At 37.9% G+C, this 22108-nt stretch overlaps 1 protein-coding gene across 3 annotated transcripts in view; it reads right to left on the reverse strand.

The window, feature by feature from the left end:
• SYT1 (synaptotagmin 1) overlaps positions 1–22108 on the reverse strand; it is a 338121-nt gene that overhangs the window by 227060 nt on the left and 88953 nt on the right. Inside the window, exons 2-3 of one of the 3 annotated variants that reach the window (XM_071766352.1) lie at positions 21420–21492; positions 3068–3121 (exon numbers count right to left, since the gene is read on the reverse strand). The gene's annotated coding sequence lies outside the window, so the exon portion shown is untranslated. Of the gene's footprint in view, positions 1–3067; positions 3122–21419; positions 21496–22108 lie in introns of those variants that run through there. The other 2 variants (XM_071766370.1, XM_071766359.1) reach the window with 2 other exon arrangements.

Genomic DNA, 22108 nt, shown 5'->3' on the forward strand with positions numbered 1-22108 from the left:
ATGCAGTTCAGACGGGTATTTTAAGCAGGCCCAAATGTAGTACACATCAACTTTCCCACGTGGCTGAACGTATAGCCAGATCAAGGTGGCAGCATTGCTCCCCACTGATGATGGATGAGAGATAAATGCAATTTTATTTCTGTTTTATTGTATTTCAAAGTGACTGTTAATTAAATTACACATTAAAAATGTTAAACAATCACTGTACAGTTTCATTTCTGTAACTATGTATTCTTTGTTAGATCATTTTATAGTCATAATACCATGACTGATAAAATTAGCTGATGGAGACTATGGAAAGGTTCTGTAAACCTGTTCAGCCAGCAGGAAAGAGAGAATTTCTATGCGATGGAGTACCAGTAACAGATGATTAATTTTGTCTCACTGTACACAGATAAGTCCATGCTATTCTGAAACAGCTGCCTGTAAGTTCTGGACAATTGACAAAGGAATACAAGTCAGGAGAAAATCTTTGAGTGCCCGCAGGACTGAAATTTACTTTCTACAAACAGGTGTACAATAACTCCTGCTTTTATACATATATATATATATATACCTTGTCATTTTTTTGTTCACCTTTTGAACAGGAAGAACTAAAGAAGGAGAGGGGCAGACTGAGAGGGGCAGAACACAAAAGGAGGGATTTCCTCCTCCCATTTCCTCCCACACTCTATAAGATCAGCAGAGTCAGCAGCTCTGCCCTCTTTTCTTTCCTCTCCGTGCTGGCTGCACTGCTGTCCTTTTACCACCATATGCTTGTCATAGCACATGTATTATACATACAAATATATATTTAATATATATAAAATATAGATATACTATATATAATGTAATTATATATATAATGAATAATGCATATAATGTATAATGTATATAATGTATATTTAAATCAAACATACAAATACATATTTGTATGCTTTGTTACTTTATCCCTTATGTTATTACCTTTCCCTTGTATTAGTAATCTGTTTCAAATTATTTTCATTTTCCAATTTAAAGTCTCTGGTCTTTATACCCCTTTTATCTGCCCTTTGTGGAGGGTGGAGAGAGGGGGAGACAGTGGAATAGAGAAGAAGAATTCTGTCCTTAGGTTTGTGGTCTGCCCAAGCTGCTAAGCTGTGACATACCTACATCAGCTGAATTACACAAATTGCTTGGAATTGCCAATATTTATGCATGTAACTATCAGTCATCTGCTGCCAAAACTTAAGATCTGGAAGAAAAGTGGTTTTGGTTGAAGGTATCCCGTGCATTAAGTAACAGCTCCTAAACGTTCTGCCATATCTTTTTGCATGCTAAATAAAAATTGCAGCACCTCATTACAATGTGTTGCAACCCTTCACAAATTGCTTAAATATAGGTATTTGGCATTATGCTCTGCATTATTACCTGACAATCCTACTAGTGCTAATAGTACTAATACTTGGTCTTCAGAATATCTATTTGATACTAGAAACAACAAGCTCAAAATCTGCCAAACACTGGAAATGTTCCACAATGCAACTCTGCCAAAATGAAGAGAAGATGGCCCTGAGTGGGAGATCTGAAAAGAAAGTATGAAGTTGGAGCGGATGAGCTGTGTAGGTTAAAGACTGGAAAGATAAATGGTAAAGAGAGGTGTGATAGCACGTAGGGAATATAAACCACAAGAGTCACAAGGGGAAAGAAGAGAAAATGAAAGCAAAGTATGATTGACAGAAGCAGTGGAAAGTTAAGAGGAATAGACAGAAAAAAAAAGGAGTTTTTTCTCTTTTTTTTTTCCTAGTGATTGTCTGGAATATATATGATTCATTTTATGTCTTAAATATGCCTAATGGTAGCACAGTTTAGTACATTGTATAAAGAAACCGGAAAGATTTTTAAAGCATGATGTTGCCCTTAGCTTCAGTAAAAAATTACACATTTCCTTTCATGTTGCTTGATGAAACATAATGTTAAAACCCATCACTGAACTTGGTTGCCCAGAGAGATACTGGGCGATTTGCAATTTACACATGATCTTTTCCACAGATTTTTATTTTTACTGATTGAAAAAATGTATTCAAGATTAATTTCTATCCAAAACTAGTCTCTTCCATACACCAGTTTGGCTAAGTGAATAGAGGTATTGTATATGACAATAAAATGCCTTCAATTCTACTGCAGGTACAGAGTCAATTGTATATCCTATAAGCAGAACGGTGCTGAAAAGCACATACTCTCTTTTCATTACTTACTGTCCACAATCTTCTGCCACAAAAAGGCAGGCTCTATTAGCACCTAGCATGGAAGAACTTTTTTGTTGGAACTGTTAAATAGAAATGCCTTAACACACTTTTCACCCTCTTTGGTTCTCTGCCACTTTTAATACCCACAAATGCAGAACATGCATACACCCTGCTACATTTTCCAGAGCATATTAATTAGGATATGCAAGTATAAAAGCAGTATCTGTTCTCTGCTGTATCATGACTGGTAATTCACCAGCAGCCTGAGAACAGGACAATATCAAGGACAACATGAAAAATATCATCCACAATCATTTTCTTGTCTCAGCAAGCTGTCTTATTTTCTTGACATATAATAAACTGTAGCTATCAAAGGCCAGTGCAGCCGTGCACTGGGACTGATCACACTGTGCAATGAACAGCACAGCTCTGACCAGGGCATTTGGGAACAATTAGTCAGTGCTTAACACAAAGCCATCAAGCTCTTAACTCATGTCCCAACCCAAGAGGATCTGAGCTATGCTGATAAAACTAAGTGTTTCTACAAAGTATCGTGTATGAGCAAATGTTAGTGTAATGTTATTTTTATCTTAGTACCTTCCAGTGTACCAATTCACTATTGCTGAGAAGAAACAAGAGAGTATTTTCAAGATGGGAATCAATGAAGACAAATGTAGATTATCTGAGTCTCTAACCTAAAATGATTATAGGGTTAATAAGAGTCTATCCCATAAACGTCAGAAATGCTCACTGCACTAATTCCTTACACACGTTAAAAGAACGGCGAACATAGAAAAATACAAAAAAAATTTGAAGTACAAATAATGTTTAGTTTCAGACTATGTAATCTGGTCACTTACGATTCTCGATACACTGTGTGCTTAACTCTTCTTTTATTCAGGCTCTTCACGTTTCTGTAAGGAAAAAATATCAATACATTAATCATCTATATAAAATAAATTACCAAGTTTTATTTGTGCCATAGAAGTTTGCCATTTTAATATACAGTTTTGGTTTACTACAAGATTCTAAATCTTGGGTTTTTGTGAATGCATCCAGAAGAGGCAATCTACATCACTCTTTTTCCTTAAAAAAACACATTTTCTAATCTTAGGTACCACAAAAGCAGCAGAGATGGCAAATCCATAGGTTCAGGGAACAAATCTCTTTATAAACCTTGCACCAACTGATGTAACTGAGTTGCATCTGAGCACCTGCAGCTCTCCTCAGTTCAGGGAAGCTTTCACACCTGTGAGGCTGGCAATACTCTGATCAAAATTTAATTCTCATGCTGTATTAGAGCTGATTAGACTCAGGAGTCAAGGAAGAAACAATGGGTACCTCCAATGACAGCCACAGCCTCTCCCACCTTTACTGGAGGAGAGTGGGACACATTGCAGAGAGGTGTTTGATAGCTCAGTCCCAATGGTTCATGCAATTAGCACAATAAGCACTGATCACACCAGCTGAAACTTAGCCTTTCTTGGGCAGTTTATGGGCATCCCAGCATAGGTGAGTTTTAAGGAAGGATTTCAAGTAACTGTGCTGGCTTTGTAAACTTCTAGTGTTAATAATTTTCCTGAATAAAAGTTGCATGAGAGAAGGAAGAAAATTTGGACTGATAGGCAGTCAAGAGTTGCAATAAGGGTGACATTGACATGAAAGAGCAAGAAGGATCAAATTGAAATACAAAGACAACCAACTTTGATGCAGTTAAAAAGGGAGGCAAATGTACAGTTACCAAGATAGGTAAATATATTTTTATTTTTACATCAACTTTGTCAGAAGAAAATGAAACTGCTGTTATATAAAACTGTCAAACTGTATCACATCAACCTTTAGTCTTTAAAACAGGCAAAACATTCCTTCTAGCATCTCACCCTAAAATAACTAGGCTGCCATCTTTCACGACTCAAATAATAAAGGATTCATAACACAACTGATTAAAAATATAAATTTTCTTTAACTTTTAGTTATTTAATACTACATTTAGCAATTTATATTGCCTTCTGTATACGTCAATATCTATGATGTTGTCAATAGCAATTCCATCCAACAGCCTATTTTGTTATGTCCTAGACATCAGTGAGGAGTTGGGGAGCATGTGAACAATGCAGAGTTAGCCGAAAATTACATGAAAACCTTATTTTTGAAAGGGTTTAGAATAATTCGGATCCTGGTACAAAACATGGTGTTGGGATCAACTTCTTTCCCAGAGTTTGTAATACATCTGATAATAGTCCTAGATCGCCTTACATAGCTTGGTACTCCTGAACAGCTGTATAAAATGTCCTGGTACAGACCACGGCAGACCTAATCTGAGCTACTGTTCTCCAATACTTCTTGAATTTGTTCAACTAAAAGTCTGCCTCTCCTAGCTCCCTGCCATTCAAGCCCTCCCAAGCTGAAGGATCTGAAACTCAGGCATGCTCAGAGAAAGGTCTGAATTCAAAGTTCTAATCCCAACCTTCTCCCAGGGTTCAGAGACAGGGTTGTGGTTCAGATCTCTCTGTACATCTTGCATTTGAATAGAGAGAGCTGCAAGTGCCTTAAAGAAATTATCACACATAGTTACACCTGCTCTGCAGTACTCTGTCTCAATCTTCCCTTGTTTATCTAAAGCATCTGTATCACGCTGTGTCATATTATTACTGAGCCTTTCAAAAGATTAACTGTTTCCTACTGCTGCACAGACAAAAAATGGAAAGGCAAGACATGTTTATTTGAATATTAATTGAAAATAAGTGAACAGAAATGCAGGTTCTGTGCTAGTTTGGAGAAGCAAATTTAAGTGAAACCTTAGGTGTTGTGGTTCATTAAATACAAACAGGGACAGTCCACCTGTTCTGACAGAAGAAGTTTCTAAAATATATAAAAACATAAATACAGACCTGGAATAAACAAGTAAAAACCAATCAGTAAAAATCAACAGCAATCCAGGAGACTAAATACCAGCAGTCTTTCCAATGCTTTCAGGAGATAAAATATATAGAGAGAAATAAACAGGAAAGATTTATATTTCTAGAGAAAGATCAAGAGTTGCCAGAGAAATCCAACAGCGTTGCTATCACTTACTATCAAACACAGGCTATTTTTTATGAGATGTGTTGCATGATTACTTCATTCACCCATAGTAATGGACTCCTGTGAGTCTCAAGTGCAAGAGATCCCCTGCAGTGACAACTATATTTCCAGAGATAAAAATAGCATCTGTCATATCACTAGTATCTTCCACAGCTTTATTTTCATTTCAGTAATATTTGCAAGGGAAGACTTTTCCTAATGAAACCATTGGAAATATCAACAGAAACACATTTCAATATGCCTGAATACATCCTGTAATATCTCTTTGAAGGGAAATCTTTATTTTACAAATGGTATCTACAGAAGACAGAGTTTGTAATTTTAGGGTAAGTAATTATGTAAATTATCTGCAACTCTTATCACAATTACTCCTTTGGATATACAAAAGCAATTAACCCCCCCTTTTTTTGATTCTAGGATCGGTTTCCAGTTACCTTTAGTGATAACCAATTACAGAAGCAGTTCCATTAGGATGGGGTAGAAAAAGTGGACTTCTAAAGTGAAAAAAGACCAGTCAGCCACATTGAATTTAAGAATATACATGAGTATCTTTGCTCAGGAAAACAAACCCTATTCCCTGGAAGAGATCCTTTAGGTTTTTTCTCAGGAAACTTTTGTTTAACTCATACAGAAACAGAGTAGATTTACATTTATTACAGGTGACAAAGAATGTTTTTAGCATTACAGAACCCGAGCAAGAATATGTTCCTCCTATTACAAGCTTTACCATTCATTGTGAAACGCAATATAAAAGACAAAAAGGAAGTTGCTTGGTAATTAAAGATTTCTCAAGATCTCTTAGGCCATCTGCAGATTCTTTATTCTATTACTACTTTTACAACCAGGAAGAACCATCTAATCTTTTACAAACTCCATGAAGAAACAATTTTTGTCTGTGGATAACAGACTAAACACTCAGTAGTAGAACATATGGCTGTTATTTTAATATTCTTCTTTATCTTCCTTCCAACACAGAGGAAAATGTTGCAAACTGAATCTCCATACCCTAGAGCAATAAAAAGCTGCTTACAGACCACCATTATGGTTTAGTGACAGTTTGAGAGCACAACTGGACAACATTTTCTTAGGAAGAATTGAAAGATTGGGAAGCCAAATTCAGGAGGTTTTTGGGTTTGAAACTTAGCCCCTGTTTGCTGAGGACTTTCTTCTGTGTCTTTCAAACCTGCTGATGTTCCTTTATCTAGCACATCTGGCAGGTTTTGAATAAACCATTTTGAGTGGTGAAATGAGAAAATACAAACCTGGTGTTTAGCTACTGAATTTAGCTTTGCAGCCATAAAACCCAACTCCAGCAGGGTCAGAAACGAAAATGGAAATTTCAAGTTTTATTCCCTGCTTGAGAGTTATTTATAAGAGAGAAGATCAGATTGGTAGGAAGTGGAAGTTATACAGTTTTATGAATAGAGTGACATCCTGTAAGACACAGAACTGACATCAGGGATAATGAGGCTAGCATTCGATTATTAAGTTTAAATTGGTTAATAACCAGTGCAGAGTCTGGATAATTTCTAGTTGCATAATGTGTAACAAATTAAATGTATTTTGAAAAAACACTGGAGTTGTGGGCATTTATTAATTGCTTCACAAATTGAAACAGAAATTGTCACACATTATGAACTTTAGAGTCCTTAATCATATGCATATTCTAATATTTTATGGGCTTAAATTGCTCAGTGTAAACTTTTTACTGCAAATAACATTGATTTTATTGAAGCCTCAAATAAGTCAGAGAACAGATCTGAGGATTAGTTTAGAAAGGATTTAAAGCACACACTGTGAATCACTATACAACCACCACTTAAAACACTCTCTGTTCAGGCCCAGATGGATTGCCATGGCAACAGAATCCCAAATACCAGGTTTGTAACTAACAAAAATGTAAATTATTGATGAACTCAGAGTTGTCTCTCTTGGACACCCTCCTAGTCAGATACCAAACCGTATGGTTTAAGTACAGAGAAAAGGTTGATGTGCAATCTCCCTGGCCTGGTGTGCACTAATCCCAAAGGATTTCATTAAATCTTTTGGCTTAAATTTTTATTCTTGGAACAGCAGTCAGCAAGCAGGGATTACATTACAACAGGCACTAGTGAGGTCATTACTGACTGAATTCAGGCCGGTAATATAACAAAGCAGAAACTAGTTTTACATACACCTACACAAAAAACCCCCTTCTAAACAGCACTCTTCTAAATTACTGGTGTATTAGATGACAACATTCTTCCCCTCATACCCATCAACCTGTCGCTTTGCCATTAAGGAACTATGGAAAGCAGTGCAGAAGAGGAAAAAACAAAACACATATTATTTGATAAAGAGGTACACATTATCATGACAGAGGTGACTGCGGCCAAGCAAGTGAATTGCAGGGTAATGAATGAAAGGAGAGGCTCAGAAGTCTTTGATATTCTGTAAAATGAAATCCAGAATAAAAAGGTCCCTAGCAAATAAGCAAAACAGAAAAAATATTATTTATTGCCACCATTATTGCAAATTTCATTAGAAGTCTGAAATGGGAATAAGTAGTGGTAGGAGAGCTAAGCACTTCCATGCCCTCCCCCTCCCCCTCCTTTTCTGAAAGCCTCTGAGAGTCTATACAGAATATAATTAACATAGTGAGTGATTAACATCAGTTCTCATCTTCAACCACTTTGCTGCTTCTGCCATGTAGTAACTGTGGAGCTGCTCTGGGAAGAATCTTCACAGTACATAGCTTGCCATTCCTGCTTTGTGATTGCTGAGTATGTCTCAGCTATTTTATTAGAAAACAGTAGAATTTTCAAATTTCAGATGAAGCTTACATTTTTCCATCTGCAAATATGAACACATGAGAATGATACTAACATTTACTAGCAATAAAAAGCCCTAAAAACATCAGAGGGCAACTTCATTTTCCTAACTGAAAGTTTTCACTTTTAACCAGCAGTCCTGACATGGTATTTCATCAAATTTAATTCTAAATATTTTCAGGCTTTCCTAGACAAAACGATAAAGAGCTACCATTATTTCCTGAGTCGTTTCAGAAAAAAGAAATCCAGTCCTCCAAAAAGTAATTCAGAACAGTATTTAGAATGGATTCCTTGGGTTACGACATGAAAGGAAATAGTTCCTAGCAAAACTGGTTTCAGAAATCCTAACTAGCCTGGCTTGTTACAGTTGTATGCCAGGATTTCCTTAGAAGCACAGTGAAGGTTTTTCATCAGTCTCTTAAGTCCTTTCTAGAGGAAGATAACATAGCTCTTTATATTATTAGCTGGTGTATTTAATGCAATTAACACATGCCATCTAATTGTAAACACTATGAAGAACTTCGGTATCTTTGAGATACACTCAGCTGCATTCCAGTGTTTGAGAATTCAAAATCTAAATGCTTTTATCAAAAGGACAAAAGATCCTGCTGCAATATCCATGGCATGAAGTGATTATACATTACATAATGCTGATGATCTTTTTGTTCTGGATGTTTGGCGTTAGAGCTTTTTAATTTATTTCTCTATTTTACTTCATGAAAATGTACTGCTGTGGGCAAGCAATTCATCCATAAAATCTGATAGTGAGTATGAGAATCTCAGCACGTTATGCAATATCATCTATGGATGAGTTATTCCAATAAACTTTCTAAATTACCCTGAAGAGACCTACAGTAGCAAAAACTTCAGTATTTCCTGGCCATTGAAATGCATCCCTTCAAAAATAACTTTTTTAGGTAAGCAAAAGTCCTAAACATACTTATTCTGAGTTTCATCTGGATATACACACTTGAAAATGATAATTCACTGTTGGTATAACACCTGACACTATATCTCATATATTGTAAGTATCTTTCTGTTTTGATTCCCTTAAAAAAATAATTAAAAATAATTATGGAAGTCTATCAACTCTGAATACAGACAAAACCAAGTTATTGCCTACCTTTTTCTTTACTAACCTCAGAAGTAATGGCATAATTATTGCCTAGATTTCTAGTAAGCAACGAAAAAAATACACAAATATTACTGCAAAAACCCCCAGCTACATAAATTTCAGAAACTGCTATCCATGATCTCTCACATTCATTTTAATGTTGCTTGCTCTGTGCCCACTATGGAATATCTTTGTTTTACATCAACCATCCTCTACTCTCTTTCACCTTTCTGTAACTGTCTGGGGGCTTCATATACCATTTTTAACCTTCATGCAAAATTTCACCGCCGTTGTAGTCATAGATAGCTTTTCATTTTTGTTGAACCACATTTTAAACTAACAGGAGAATGAAATGTCATCAATGTAAAAGAAGATGTTTCTTTACACGAAGGAATGACACATTGTGACTTTCTGTGGTAAGCTCCTGCAAAGTATGAAAAACTCAAAATTAAAAACAAACTGGAAAGTACTGATCTCTTGTACTGGTACTAGAATCACAGAACCATAGAATGAGCTGGGTTGGAAAGGACCTCTGAGAGCATCAAGTCCAACCCTTGATCCACTACCACTGTGGTTCCCAGACCATGGCACTGAGTGCCACATCAGTCTCTTCTTAAAAACCTCCAGGGATGGAGAATCCACCACCCCCCTGGGCAGCCCATTCCAATGCCTGATCACCCTCTCTGTAAAGAATTTCTTCCTAATATCCAATCTAAACCTCCCCTGGCAGAGCTTAAGTCCATGCCCTCTTGTCTTACTGGGAGCTGCCTGGGAGCAGAGCCCGACCCCCCCCGGCTACCCCCTCCTTTCAGGGAGTTGTAGAGAGTGATGAGGTCTCCCCTGAGCCTCCTCTTCTCCAGGCTGAACACCCCCAGCTCCCTCAGCCTCTCCTCATAGGACTTGTGCTGGATCCCTTCACAGCCTCCTTGCTCTTCTCTGGACCTGCTCCAGCACCTCAATCTCCTTCCTGAACTGAGGGGCCCAGAACTGGACACAGGACTCAAGCTGTGGCCTCACCAGGGCTGAGTACAGGGGCAGAATCCCTTCCCTGGACCTGCTGGCCACACTGTTCCTGACACAGGCCAGGATGCCATTGGCCTTCTTGGCCACCTGGGCACACTGCTGGCTCATGTTCAGCTTCCTGTCAATCCAGACTCCCAGGTCCCTTTCTGCCTGGCTGCTCTCAGCCACTCTGTGCCCAGCCTGGAGCTCCCCATGGGGTTGTTGTGGCCAAAGTGCAGGACCCGGCACTTGGCCTTGTTGAACCTCATTCCATTGGAATCAGCCCAACTCTCCAGTCTGTCCAGGTCCCTCTGCAGAGCCCTCCTGCCTTCCAGCTGATCCACACTCCCCCCCCCAAATTAATGTTGTCTGCAAATTTGCTAATGGTGGACTCAATCCCCTCATCTAAATCACCAGTGAAGATATTAAACAGAACTGGGCCCAGCACTGATCCCTGGGGGACACCACTGGTGAGCAGCCGCCAATTGGATCAGCACCATTCAGCACCACTCTCTGGGGGCCTCCAGCAGTTCCTAACCCAGCACAGAGTGCTCCTGTCTGAGCCCTGGGCTGACAGCTTTTCCAGGAGAATCCTATGGGAGATGGTGTCAAAGGCCTTGCTGAAGTCCAGGTAGACTCCATCCACAGCCTTCCCCTCATCCCCCAGGTGGGTCACCTGGTCATAAAAGGAGATCAGGTTGGTCAGACAGGACCTGCCCTTCCTAACCCCGTGCTGGTTGGGTCTGATCCCCTGTCCATCCTGTAGGTGCTGTGTGATTGCCCCCAGGATGATCTGCTCCACAGCCCTGCCAGGCACTGAGGTCAGGCTGACAGGCCTCGAGTTTCCTGGGTCCTCCTTCCGTCCCTTTTTGTGGATTGCTGTGACATTCCCCAACTTCCAATCACCTGGGACCTCCCCAGTGATCCAGGACTGTTGGTAAATGATGAAGACCGGCTTGGGGAGCTCTTCCCCGGCTCCCTCATCACCCTGGGGTGGATCCCATCTGGTCCCATAGACTTGTGAGGATCCAAGTGGCTCAGCAGGTCACAAACTGTTCCCTCCAGGACTACAGGGGGGCTGTTCAGCTTCTTATTTCTCTCTACAAGCCCCAGAAGCAGCTGTCCTCAGGACACCCTGTCTGACTGTTGAAAGCTGAGGTAAAGAAGGTGTTAAAAACCTCAGCCTTTTCCTCATCTTTGATAACCATGTTTCCCCCCCCATGTCCAACAAAGAATGGAGGTTTCCCTGCCCCTCCTTTTGCTGTTGATGTATCTGTAGAAAGATTTTTGTTATAATTTGTTACTAAGAGGATTAGTAAATAACATAAGCATACTTGAAAAGTTTAAAGATTTATTTCAAGTTACACCATTTAACATCTTATTAATTAATTTACCAAATAAATGTTTCTCATTTCTTTGGGAAAGAGAGAGAATTTAGTCATTGGAGCTCTGAACTGTTACACATAGGTGACATCTTAGTGTGGTGTGGCATTCAGTAGTTAGTAGCACATAGTCACATACTAACTGGCCACCTAGGCTTCTTTTGTAGTCAACAACTTGGATAGGACAACAACTCCATCTGAAGTAAACTTCATCTCCACTGTTATGGAAGCACAGGAAGTTTTAACTAGCCCATTGCTGCTGGGATTTGAGTCTAAATTCATAATGGTATAACATCATCAGGAGATATCATTTCAGAATCTTAAACCATTTCTTCAAACAATATGCCTGACAAATGTGTCTGATTTTGCTATCTTCAAGATGAAACTTTGAAGCATCATGACTTTTTTCATCTTGAATCTACAAGCAAAAATCTAGAGACTGGGAAATTCAGGCAGACCTTTTAATCACAAGTGTCAACCTGGACTGTGCTAGAAGAATTTAGCAGTTAATCTTGGCAGATTACATGCAAAGGTATTACAAAGAGCAGGATAAAAGACAACTGGTGGTTTTGCAAGTCTTCATGAAAAGAAAAATGGAAGCCTTGAGTCCACATGCAGCAAATCTGACAGTCTAATCAAAAAGTAGCACATGAGACATTGCAGAGTGCTGAGGTACAGATGGTGAGAAACATTAAGAGAGGTAGTTATGGCGATTGTTCCTTAAAAAGTTGAGTAAAGACATCTTGATATTGTGTTCAGCTATAAAATCAAGTTCCCTAGATAGATACTGCCAGAAGGAATCTAATGCTAATGTCTATTTAGTGAAAATCAAATAATTACCTTGTAATTACCATCTCGTGCGTCACATTTGATGTTAGCATCTCTGAATCAAGGAAAAGTCAAGGAAAGTCTATTTGAAATCCCTAAAACATCCATATGGCAAATATTTTAATTGGGCTACTTTTGGTAATGAAGCTAAGTATTTCACAAAGCAGTATTTCTTCCTCTTCATACAGCCAAATGTTAACACAAACCACTCTTTAACTTGACCTTCCTATCCATTTTGAGAAAACCTGTTAAATTTTTTATTATTAAATTATCTGAAATATAGCTCATTCAGACCAAACTTCAGTCACCTCATAAAAACTACTGATTTGCACACAAATAGCACATTAGAGCAGTTTGAAGGAAAAAAACCACATTTGTTCTGTCTCTGCTGATGTATAGCGTAATTTTCTGAGATTCTTTCTTTGCAATTTGAAAAAAACATTAGCTAAGACTATAAAACAAAAGCTATCTGTACTACCCATAGACCAGAAGGAACAGAAGCAGAAAGTTGGAAAATGTAACAAATGTCTGAATCATTCTGAGGCAGGACACACTCTACCTCAACACAGAACATCACTACCCAAAATGTGCCTCATCTGTTTTTCTGACTGACAAAGCCACTGGCCACTGAGCACCTAACACTGCAATATATTCTTAAATCAGTCTGTACTAGATATTTAAGGAAGGGCTTAGAAAAGGCAAACCTATGCTAGACTAATTCAGGGGAGCAACACTGCAGTTATGTAATGAGACTACTAATTCCTTTGTCCAGTTCCTTCAGTTCCATCCTCAATAATTCCATCCTGTAATCCATTTATCTCTGGAGGCCTATTTATTTCCCTTTCAAACTGCTATAATGCCACAGATACCACAGCAATCCCAAAAGAGGGAAGTTGTTTAATACCGAAATACTTAGGTTCTCTGCATGAGACCCAATGCAGAATTTAGTAGGTCCCACTAAACACGTTTTAAGATTACTTTTTTTAAACATGGATTTTAAACAAATCAAGAAAACACCACATGAAGCATCTACAATTGCATTTCAGCACCTGGCAAAAAGTAGGTATCTGTAAAAGATTGTTTAGTTCAAAAAAGCCTTTAAGATGAGTTTCTGTAAAAAGAGAACTTGAAATTCCCAGTAAACAAATCAACAGATGCCCTTTCTAAGCTGACATAGCTGACATGCCTTTTTGGCATTAGTGTAATGACTGTAAACACTTCATTCTCAGGGTACAATCAGTTGCTTTATTAAATTTCTACTGTCACTTACGATTTATGCAAACAATTTCAAAATCTATGCTTTGCAGTGACACTAAATATGCATGTTAGGCATACTCTGGTATTTTGGACACATATAAGCATTTCGAATAAGTATTTTGACTATAAAGTTACTGTCCTGTCTCAAGAATCACTGAACCTGTATTCACGCATGGGACTGCCTTGACCCAGACACAGAACCTTGCACTTGGCCTCGCTGAACTTTGTGCAGTTCATGCCTCTATTAACTATTTCCTTAAAGCTCAGTCAATACGTCAAAAAACTTAAGACAGTAAGTCTGTACAAGATTAGAAACCAGTAAGAGTCAGAGAGAAGAGAAAATATAAAAGTAAACAAATGTGTCCTTTCCTGGCCCAGGTTTAATTTGCTTTTTCCAAGTGCTTTCTCTTCTTTTCTACCTTCTCCTTAAACTAAAATGGCCAGCAGAGTTGATACTTGCCTTTCTTTGCATCTAAAAAGTTCCTTTGAGCATACAATAAGAAACTTCTTTAAAGTACTTTTTTACTAAGTCTTGCAACACCCCTAAGAAAAGGTAAAAAAAAGTGACCCTAACTGCAAAGCAATTCTTGCTTGAGGGAAAATCCAGGCTTCCTGTCTTGTAATTTACCCAGTGCTCTCCCCTAAATATGACTTTGCAATGAGACATAACAAGAAAAAAAAAAAAGTGTGATTTTCAGTCATTCAACTACTATTTTCCATGCATATTACAAAAAATACCCTTATCTTGGCTTGGTGAAAAAATACATCTGCTTTCATCACTTTGGGAATATGACTAGTAAACCATTCAAACATACCACTGAAAATCTTAAGAAAGGCAAAGAGGGCCCTCAAAATGTAGATTTTGAAGAAATGAGGAAGGCACACAGGTTATATTTTAAAAAAAAAGCTACAAGTAAGAAGTATCTGAAATGAAGACATTTGGACTGTATTTGGCACATGACAGCACTGTAAGCAAGGGTAACAGCATAAAACAGGGAAAGAAAGCACTGGATGGATATCAGAAAATGCTTTGTTAACTCCAAAATGCTTTAAGAGAAATGTAAAGTTCAGCAATGCATGAAATTTAAAGCTGGACTAGGAAAAACATAATAAAATAGGCAGTTGAAATCATCTTACATTAGTCAAACTGAAGAGAGCCGAACTAAATATTTATTTTATTGTTTCCAACTTTTCCCTCAGTACACAGGCAGTGGAAGGGGGACATGTATCCTGGGAATAGCACAGGGATGCTGCTCAGTTGTGTAGGGAAGAGGTTAGGAAAGCCCAGGCACAGCTAGAACTGAACTTGGCAATAGATATAAAGAAAAACAAGGGCTTCTACAGGTACATAAACTAGAAAAGGAAGGCTAAAGAAAGCCCCCCCCCCCGAAGAGCCACAGTGGTGAACTTGTAACAACAGCTGAGGACAAGACTGAGATTCTCAACAACTTCTTTGCATCAGTCTTCCCTGGCAACCCCTCTCCTTATGGCTCTCATATTTGTGGCCCATAAGATGGAGACAAGCAAGACAAAGTCCTCTTCACTGTAAGTGAAGACAAAGTTCATGACCATCTGAGGAACCTGAAGATATGCAAGTCCATGGGACCTGATGAGATGCATCCCAGAGTCCTGAGGGAACTGGTGGATATAATTTGCAAGTCACTTTTCAGGTATCATAGAAAGTTATGGCAGTCAGGTGGGGTCCCTTGTGACTGGAAGAAAGGAAACATCATGCCCATTTCTAAAAAGGGTAGGAAGGAGGATCCTGGGAACTACTGACTTGTCAGCCTCACCTCTGTGTCTGGGAAGATCATGGAATAGATCCTCCTAGAAGACATGCTAAGGCACATGGAAGACAGGGAGGTGATTCAAGACAGCCAGCATGGCTTTACTAGGGGCAGATCCTGCCTGACAAACCTAGAGGCTTTCTACAGTGGAATGACTACATTAGTTGGCAAGGAAAAAGCAGTGGATGGCATCTATCTGGACTTCTGCAAGGCCTTTGACACACAGTCCCCAACAATATCCTACTCACCAAGTTGGAGAGATACAGATTTGATGCGTGGACTGCTCAGGGGATAAGGGATTGGCTGGATGGTCTCATCCAGAGGGCTGTGGTAAATTGATCAAAGTCCAGTTGGAGACCAGTGACCAGTGGTGTTCCTCAGAGTTCTTGACTGGGACCTGTACTGTTTAATATTTTTGTCAGTGATACAGACAGCAGGATCGAGTGCCCCATCAGTAAGTTTGCAGCTGACACCAAGTTGAGTGGTGCTGTCAGTAAGACAGAGGGATGGGTTGCCATCCAGAATGACCTGGACAAACTGCAGAGGTGGGTGAAGGTGGACCTCATGAAGTTCAGTGAGACCAAATGCAGGGTCCTGCACATGGGTCAGAACAATCCATACTAGCAGTACAGGCTTGGGGATGAGGTTCTAGAAAGCAGCTCTGCAAAAAAGGGCTGGGGGGTGCTGGTGGATGAAAAGCTGGACATGAACCAACAGTGTGCACTTGCAGCCCAGAAGGCAAATCACATCCTGGGCTGTATTAAAAGAAGCATGGCCAGCAGATCAAGGAAAGTGATTCTGCCACTTTACTCTGCTCTGCTAAGACCTCACCTGGAGTTCTGCATCCATCTCTGGATCCCTCAATGCAGGAAGGACATGGATCTGATAGAGCACATCCAGAGGAAAGTTACAAACATGATCAAGGGGCTGGAACACCTCTTCTATGGAGACAGGCTGAGGGAGTTGGGGGTTGTTCAGCCTGGAGAAAAGAAGGCTCTGTGGAGACCTAATAGCAACCTTCAAGTACCTGAAGGGGAACTACAGGAAGGCTGGAGATGGACTGTTTGCAAGGGCCTGTAGAGACAGGATGAGGGGCAATAGTTTTAGGTTACAGAACAGCAGATTTAGATTGGATGATAGAAAAAAATTCTTTACCATGAGGGCAGTGGAAAAATGGAACAGGTTGCCCACAGAGGTAGGTGAGGCCTCATCCCTGGAGATATTAAAGTGAGGCTCTGAGCAACCTCATCTATATGATCTGCTTACTGCAAGGAGTTGGACTAGATGACCTTTAGAGGTCCCTTCAACCCAAATTATTCTGTGATTCTATGAATAGCAAACAATTTTTGTGGAAGTGAGTGGAAGTACTGGAGCTAATACAGAGTTAAAAGTCAAGAACATTAGAGCTGGGCTGGTCTCTGACTTGCTCTGATACCATGTCTGTCACTGTATCCCTACTAGTAATGCACACAGAATTAACAACCAACTCATTAAGGAGCTTGGAGAACTAATGTCTGTAGTATTTTGAATAAATTTTACCACTTTTAAGTTTTCTGCAGTACTTATGACTATTGGACTGGGTCTTCGTTTTTTGTCCATTAACCTGTTGACTTAAGTAGGAAGTAATCGAGACAACTCTGAGTGTTTTTACAATTTTCCCCTTTGCCTTACTAATCTGTTTTCCATGGGGACGAATGCTTGCACCTCTGGAACTTTGTTTAATTTCCAGAATTAAACTACAGGACAGTCAAAGTTTTCCTTTGGCTCTAACAAAGGACTGCTTTTGTAAGGCATTATAAAAAAAAAAAATGTATTTGTCTCCATTTTTTTCACCATCTTGTTTTACAAAATATTTTGGAATCCCAAGTGTCTCTCACTATTCACCTTTATTAGGGCTCATCACATTTAACTCCCTGGGCAAGGCTGTATTACAAGTGTCTGATACATGTCTGATAACACATTTAATGTGGTTTACCTGCTACTACTACTAAACCTACATTTATCCTATTATATCACACAGTAGTAGCTCTTTGCCAGCACAGGAATTACTCAATAAAAAACTGAATTTACTATGAAATAGAGCAGTTTAAACAGATGAAGCAGTAGTACAGGGCCACAGGGCTGCAAGACTATTAATTACGTTCTGTTAGTTGACAATGTTTGCTGTATTGCTTAAACATAAAAAAAAGTTAATTCAGTAAAAATTCTGAATTGTTTACTGTTCCACATTTCCTCTCTCATAAAAAAAAATTTTTCCTGTATTTTCTTTCCTAGTTGCACTTACTGTGCTACATAATTGAAATAACAAGTTAAGGAATTTTTATGTTCAGTAACCCTAATTGAAATCACATTACCTGAAGTATAAGCATATATCTATATTTGCAAGCATGTGTGCCTTTGTCAAGCTATATCCACTAACACATACATTTCCCCTTTTCTTATCTGGTGTTCCCAGAAATGCAAGTTGCATATAGCTGTTCTGGATTTATTCGGGGATTTTTGATTATGAGCTAGAGTGCATCAAACAAGGACTGGATAAAGTCCGTATATACACTTACAACAGACATGAATTATATTCTACATATGATTAAAAGATTGAGTCAGAAATATTTACTTTGGATAACAAGATGCAATCACATCAGTATGGGCATAAAACTGTGTGAATAAACACTACATTAAAAATTATTTTTTTTGTAATTTATGAATGTATAGAAAAGTATACAGGAAAGTGTACCATTCTGAAATAACAACTGCAACAAATACTACATATTTTATGAGATACTAATAAAAAATGAAGAGAATGTGTTCCAACCTGGATATAGCACACAGAGACTAACAGGGTTCTAGGTTTTTATTCTGCCTGGATGCCTTCTGAAGACTCAAGCAATGTAACTATAATAGAGCCCGAAAGATAGTGATAATTGTTGATAGTGATAGTTACATTGATAGTTATAGTTATATATATAGTTATATTATATTGATATATAATATATATATATTATATGTATCATATATTATATATATATAATATATATACATATAGTTATATTGATAGTGATAATTACCTTGACTAGAGGTAAAAGGTTGTGCTGCAGGAGTATATTGATATGGCATATTCTGTATCACATCCCTGTTTATTAAAAACAGTAGTTTACTTACAATAGTCTTCCAAACATCAATTCATGTCTGATTTTTTTGATTTAACATAATAAATACAAAAAAAATACCTTACTTTTTTTCTTTTTTTTTTTTAACCCATTACACTACCCAGAATGAAGTGGCTAACTCATTTCAAACAAGTAAGGAATCACAAACAAATTAAATTATAAGCTGTCAGTTATTGCCAGTGCATCAAATATACATCCATGATTCAATACTATGAAGAGAAACACAAGTTAGATCCACACAAACTTAGGTACCATACAGAATGGGTTTCTGCCTGAAGGTAACAAGAAGCCCTACACTGGAAATGGCATTCCTGCTAGATCTATAAAGGATGTTGGGAATTCTCCTTGGAGGAGGGTGGCCAAGGGTATGTGCCATCTTAAGATTAAAAAGCCAAGACAAAATGGAGTCTTGCTGGAGTTCAGCTGAGTCAAGAACTTTTCAGGAAGGATTTCAACCCCTGTGAGTTCCAGGAACAGCACTGAGCTTGCCAGACTGCTATCATTAAGTGCTATCATTCCTTAGTACTGAAGACTCACCTGGTCTGAAATTTTAGGTACAGCATGCTAAAAACCTTCTCCCTGAGAAACAAAGCAGCAGGATTACTACGAAAAGTAGAGGATCCGACGTGTTTTGGCTGGTACAGCCTAACTCATCTTCCTGTTTAGTTCCATTTATCTTTTTCAAAGCAAAGCCACACAATTCAGTGTAATTTTACAATTTCCTGCATAGCCAGATGTAAGATACCAATACTGCTTTGAACTGACAAAGAATGAAATCAGAAAGTCCCCGGACTTCCAATACTTATCAAGAAACTGTATCAGGACAAGAAAATTAACTACTTGGAAGCATAGAAGGGATTTCCCTGGTCACCGAGGGCACCAATCACAGACAGCCCTGGAAAATCCCTTTGGCCAGAAGGGCCTTGAATATTCTGCGCGTTGCCATGACAACAAGTTACACACCCTACTACCCTGAAGCAATCTGATATTTTCCATGGAAGGAGCCAATATAAAGCTATATAAACCTCTAAGCCACTGGGAGGGTGCAGGATAGCTCTAGAACACCCAAATGTCATAAGGTTTTGCATTAATAAAATAGTTTGTTATTTGAAAATACCCAGAGGGTGGCATGGGGGGCAGGCAGGACTTTTACTTTTTCTCCTGTCTTTTTCTACTGTTCGTGAGGTGAAATGGAAAGTGGGCCTGTTTATATTAGCTTTGCCCTTCTACAGCAGTCGTGTAGCTTTTGTGTGTTTTCATCCAGCTCAATAAAAATCAGAGGGCCTGGGTTGCTTCACTGGATTTCTCTCATGGGTCAGGTCAGTAAAACTGTCTGTGCAGTTCTTCTATGGCCTAACACTGAATCCCTCAGCTTCCTTTGTGCTTCATCTCTCTTTGTTCCTCTCCCTAGGTAACATTCCTCCTCCTTTTTAAGGAGTTAGTAAAGTAATTGTTTGCTTTGTTGCCTTTATGCTTGGCAGGTTAATTTCATTTGATGCTCGTATATTTTCCCCCAGATCAAAAAGCAGCTATTTGCTTTATATTTTGTCAGTTTAATGTGATCAGAAGGCATTTTCCTGTGAGATGCCAATTTCCCCAAACAATAGCTGTAGCTCGTGGAGAGATAAAGATACTCAGCAAGATGGTTAAGCTCATACTCAACTACTTCTAGTAGTCTGAAAACCTCTGAGACTACTTCTGTACTTAAAGTTAAACATATGTTTGCATAACATTACCAATGAACAAGCACTCATAGACAGGCTAGAAGGGAGCCATAACAGTAAAATTTGGTGGAAACGGCCCAGATGCTTTCTGACAATAAATTCTACAACGAATCTACCATAAAATCACAGCATTTTAATTATGCTTCGCTGTTCTACTCAGGGACGCTTACAGTTTTGATTTTTGATGGTTGCATATTATCTTGCACAAAACAAGCACATTAGTTTCTGCACGCTTTTGTCTCATATTGAAATCAATATAATTTCAAATATGTCAGTAAAAGGCAAAGAAGCAAATGATTAATTTCCTGTAGCACTAGCATACAGATGCTATGAACACCCTGTTAGATGCTATGTTCACCTTGTTAGAACTGGTCATGTACCTCTTAGGCTTACCAAATAGTTTCATTGTTAACTTCTGGTAAGAGTCCTTTAAATCAAAGACTGAACTAAATCTCTTACCATTGATTTCTAATGATCATATAGAGAAAAAGAAGTGCATTTAGATTACTTTAGATTTGCTTTCTCTCTCTTCAAAATATTGTTAAAATTGTAAACAGACACATTTTTCATCTAACATCAAACTTCAAAACTAAAACAGACCCTTGTTGTCATATTCTGGAACAATTAATTTTGCTATTTCAAAAAAACAACAATATCTTTTGAAAGAAAAAAAAAACAACAACAAAAAAACTTAATTGGGCTTTTCTTAAAAGATGTTTGTCTTCCACTTTCTCCAGCCAAAGAAAAGTATCTCATTTGTTAAAAGGAAAGGAAACCACTTGGGTTATAAAATACAATATATAATATAATATAATATAATATAATATAATATAATATAATATAATATAATATAATTAATATAATATAAGTGTATACACTTGTTTGAATCTTTTTATATATCTTATATATTCTTATATAAGATGTATCTTCTAAAACTTATATTTGAATCTTCAAGGAAATAAACCTGTCGATCTTTTCTTCATTATAGATGAACTCTAACTCTAGACTAGCAACCAAATTGAAAGAAAATCTATAGAACTTCATTACTAATAAATACCTTTTATGTCCCAGATGTTACCACTTCACATTTGTCTTGATAAGGAAGAGATGAAAAGAAGCCAAAATGGTTCCTGAGAAAGAAGCAGAGATTCCAAATGTAAAAGAAATTCACCATACACCAGGGAAACCACTGAGAATATTAAAATTCATCAAAACTCATTTAAAACCTAGCAGAATCAGATTTGGCAAATGAGTAAAAAAAAAGAAAGCAAGGCTGGCTTTGTGATTAGGTCATTTCTTATTCCTTTCTAAGTAAAAAAATGACATTCTGTAATGAAAACTGTAAATATTCAACTATATGAAAAGTATGTCAAATAACTAGTTAAGATATTCAAAGGGGTCTTTGGTAAGCTGTGCAAACTGATAAGAATAAAAAACAAATTTTTAATTATTTAAAAATTACTGCCTTGACAATGAGAACCTTTATTAAGAAAAAAAAATTATGTCTTTAATATAAAACGTCTCCTTCACCCAGTTATTCCAGAATGCCTTGAAAGTACATTTGCAATGCTGACATTGGTTCCATAAGTATTTTTTTTAAAGGAAGCTTTTTAAAAAAAAACTGTTGTTATTTGAAAGCAGACACCATTTCAGACAATTTTGGTTGATAATGCAAAGTTTTAGTCACTGCCATATCAGGAATATTTTCTATGAGACAATAATCATCCTTTTCATTGCTATGAATTG

The sequence above is a fragment of the Heliangelus exortis genome, chromosome 1 (genome assembly GCF_036169615.1).
Source record: "Heliangelus exortis chromosome 1, bHelExo1.hap1, whole genome shotgun sequence".
Lineage (NCBI taxonomy): Eukaryota > Metazoa > Chordata > Aves > Apodiformes > Trochilidae > Heliangelus > Heliangelus exortis.